Here is a 4,648-nt window from a genome sequence, read left to right as displayed (position 1 = left end):
ACTTCAACGCAATTAAAATATATTCGATTTTGTTCGCTAAATTTTATGCCGAACTCGAACCTGTGTCGAACCCAAACCCAAAAACATGTACAAACGCTAACAAAATAAAGAAATTCGCTCAATATTCAATGAAGTTCGTTTTTTCCTTGGCATTTTTTGTGGTTCGGGGTTTGTTTTCAGCGTTTATAATTAAAAAACAACAGGTAACCCTAGAACTTGGCGGAACAAAAGAAGTCACTCTCACACTTCGTTACTCCACCGGTTGACCATCGACTCTCGCCACAGTGCACAATCAACCCTCCCATTGCACGGTGCAGTCGCAGTAATAATGTTATAAAAGCTAAAAGAGATTCATATGGGAGGTGTTATTAGCCACGCAATGACTTGCACTGTCTGCCTCCTTGACGGTTCCACCCACCTTCCTTTCTCAAGCAAGCTTTGTTAAATTGTTTAGTTTGGTGGAATTCCATACAAATGGATGCCCATTTGATTTTAAATCTATGTCAAGAGCTTTCACAGAAACATCTCTCTAATTTATCCACTATATTTATTCATGTTGGGTATGAAGGAAATGTTTATTATTATTCCATAAAGTAAATTTCTTGTACAATTAAATAATGTGAGCCACGTCAAGTTATATAAATTTCTTATACAATTAAATAATGTGAGCCTACCTCAAGTTATATAGATTAATTATTCTCTTTGCAGAGAGATTCTATAGTAAATTGTATTTTAATATTATTCTTAAAATTAGTAGTGGTTGATAAATGTTGATAGGTATCAAAATAATTATCTCATATGATAAATAATATGTAAGATTTTTAAACATGGAGATTTACTCATATTTTATCATGAAGATTTTTAACTTGTAAATAAGTTTTATTGCACTGACTATGAGTGAGATGTTATCATGTGGGTTTACATTTTAAATAAATTAAAAAAAAAAATTGCATCAATAAATTCAAAACTAGCATAGGTCCTGGATCTACCAAATGTATGTAAACCCTTTGAGTGTAAAATTTGAAGAAATATTTGCACCTCAAACCATTGATATAATAAAAAGCTTTAGAACATGGAAACTGAGAGGTCCCCAAAATTGCTTCTAACTCTAGCCGAAACCCCCACCTCCATCTCAAGTTGGTTGGCACAAGGATGCCCAGTTTTGGCTGGACTATTGGGGTTAAAGGAGGAGATCATCTTGGAAAATAAAGATAATATTAAAAATACTATTACTTCCAAATTTAAGGCCAAATTGTGGGATGATAAGGAGTTAGAGGGGAAAAAAAGGTAAGATATTATAAGAAGATGATCAACCCCACTCTCGCTAATAATAATTATCTCTTTGTCTTGCCCAATGTTAAGAAGAAGGTGAACATTACAAAAATAAGGACTACTTATAATTAAGCTAACGAGTATTACCAATTGCATGACTTAGTATTGATAGTTGGCATGGACGTAAGATTACTTCAGGGATTCTTTTCACTAACTAGGGCCAAAATTCTCTAGAGTATCTGGGTTCCAATGAGAAATCATACAATGGAAAAGTAACTAAAAGAGTTGATTTCGATCTTTTTGAAAGCTTATTAAATGTAGTTTAATCAAAATCCACCAAAAAATTTCCTATTAGAATATGCTTCCCTTTCAAAGAATTGTGGTTCGGTTTGAAGAGAGTGGATTAATATGTTCTACAGGTTGACGAAAACATCTATTAAATACAATGAACTTTAAAGATAAATTCAAGTGTTCAATAAGAACATGTTTTCTCTTTTGGAGAAGGCAATAATGGCAATAGGAATATACAAAAGGAGAGAGAATACAAAGGGCACACAACTTTGATCGACCAATGGTGCTACTTCGTATTAAATGAGTGGGTAATCTATTTTAGTTTTCAAAATGGTTACACTAGAAGTTTAAGAATTGAAAAAAATAAACCAACATGGATGCATTGTAAATGTTAAATTGGATATGTCCCTTCAAATTTTCCAATGGGTTAGAGGTAAAGTTTAGTGGAAGAAAAATAAAGAAATCAGGATAGATGCATCTTAACCCCCCACTTTAGGATGGTTAGTGTCCAATTGGGTATATTCATTTAGGGCTCACAACTCAAGTTGATTAATAACTTAGGTAGGTTACAATGCAAATTTAGTGAGAGATGACAGATGAAGAATCCAACCAAAGAGCATTCTAGGGCTCCAAGTGTTGACTTTTCATAGGGCTACATTGTTCTTTGCCTTGATAATTGCATTTATTCATTAATACATTAAGTTCACCCCATATCACCATTGCATTATTCAAATCTACACCATTATTCATCAGCATATGCAATTATATAGAAATAACAACATCATCACCATCATCAATGCACTGAAACATAAAGGAAGAAAAGCATGCACACACATAGGGACGCCATGATTAGTCTAAGACTAGGGAAAAACCCACTATGGGGAAAACCCTTACAAATCTTCTTCTTCTTAGATCGTCATCAAATGATTCAGCAAAAGAGAGTACAATGATCCATAACTTTATCTATGCAACAAAACAATTATGATATCCACGAAACAGATCTAATCATGCTTATAATCAAAACCGTTATTCTGATGGTTGTAATGTGTTGTCACTGATTGTGGTCAACTACTGGACACTGCTGAAAATTGTTGTCACTGAGCGGAATCTTCATAATACTGAAATATCATCTTTGAGTCCTTGACACTCTCTCTGAACTATATGCCAGTGTCTATGGTAGCCTAGACGCTCCATAGACCATTTTGTGCATGCGTCTAGGGTCCAACTCACCATATCTACTCCAAACTCCCTAGAAGCTCTCTTCCAGTTACTGTGTGTGCGTCCGGAATAGCATGAACACTATCAAGACCACTCTTTGCGAGAGTTCCTCCGGGGACAAATACCTCTAGATCTGCCTCTGAAACCCTGGACACTCCCATAGGCTTTTGTGCCAGCTTCTTATTAGAATATTGCTATTTTAGTGTTTACTGCTCATCTATGATTGTAATTAGAAGTTTCTTGTTAGAAATTTGTTGTTTCTATATTCTTACTAGAAACTTGTTGTTTCTACTTTCTTAGTAGAAGCTTGTTGTTTCTGTAAATACAGTTGTACTATTTATTGAGCTTCACTGCTCATTGAAAATAAATTCAATTCATTCATTGATTATGGTATCAGAGCTCAGGTATTTTTTGAGATAATTTTTCATTGATTGAAAAATTCGGTGTTTCATTTCGAAATTGCTCTCTTGGAGATTTTTTTGGGCGTCACGTTTTATTCTTCTTTGAACGTCGCACTTGTGGGTTCTGACTATTCCAAGGGTTTCTTGATTGCTGGAATATACTTTGGTGTGTGATCTTTCTTGGCGTCGGACCCAAGCCAGGACGATCCGTGGCACAACGGAAACTTCTTCTTCTTCTTCTTCCTTTTTTTTTTCTTCGCGATTTCCATCTCTGTTTGCTGACGCGGTTGTCATTTCCAGAATTCTTGAGGCGGATCTGGTTATTCCCATTCTGCAAAATCAATGTTGTTTGGGAGGACGACAATGAATTCGCTGATATCTTCGACGTCGAGCAGTTCAAGAGAACTCTGAAAGGCGACGTCTGAATCGTTTTTTTTTTCTCTACCTCCGGTTACTTTGTTTACACTGTCAATATCGAAGAAGTCCGACAAAGGGATTTGCAGAGCTTGTCGTTCACTATCGATAACAGGCCCAACCGGGTGTGTGGAAACGTGAATGGCTCGACGGGGGTGTGCAGATTCACGCGCGGTACCTTGGAGATAATCATTTTTTTTTAACACGACTCAGATTCTAGCCATGCTTTTGTCGAACCTTAAGCAAATTGCAAGAAAACAGAGGTAATTTCTTTTAATCTGCGGGTTTCCTTTTTTTTTTAACATGCGAGTTTTTTTCGACGGTCGAGTCCCAACTGAACCTCCTATCCCCGACTTCCTACTCTCGTCTTCTTCACTGTGGAATTACCATGGCAAGTGCTTTGAGCGCTTTCATCTGAGCAACAGGTTAGACGGTATCAACCGCTGCAGTTGTTGGAGCTCTCTAAAACTGTGTTGGACATCGTGTATCAGTGGCACAGGGTGTTGGACAGCGTGTAGCAGTGGCACGGCTTGGTATGCAAACGGGTCCCCGACGTCTCGATTGGTTGGTAGTATAATGACCGTTATGAAAGTTCTGTGCCAGCGTATTTAATTTTGGGGGATGTCTTCATTACCAAAGGCTGAAACGAATCGCTGAAGGCCTCTTTTGTCATTTTTTTCGGTTGTATACGAAGGCGGTGAAGTTGATCTCAGTTTTTTTCCGGCGGTCAATTCGATATTTCCTGGACATCGAACCTGTCAGATCAGCCAACATCTGCATTGAAATCCATGCCCTCTTTTATTATTTTCTGTGTCTTGGGAAACATGCAGATGGCCTCGCTAACCAATTTGATGTTAGAAGGCAGTCAACGCTTTAATGGCACCAATTATAACATCTGGAAACAGAGAATGTTAACCATTTTTCAATATAGGCGTCTTGACCAGCTCATTTTGGGCAAAGAACTACGTCCTGGTACAGCTGGTGCCGATCAAGATAAATTTGATGATCGAAATCGAGCGGTTGTTATTCTTCTCAAACTCTCTGTGACTGAT

Source organism: Pinus tabuliformis, chromosome 6 (genome assembly GCF_031772625.1).
Source record: "Pinus tabuliformis cultivar Carrire ecotype Pingquan chromosome 6, CPIR1, whole genome shotgun sequence".
Lineage (NCBI taxonomy): Eukaryota > Viridiplantae > Streptophyta > Pinopsida > Pinales > Pinaceae > Pinus > Pinus tabuliformis.
Note: the sequence above shows the minus strand (reverse complement) of the source record.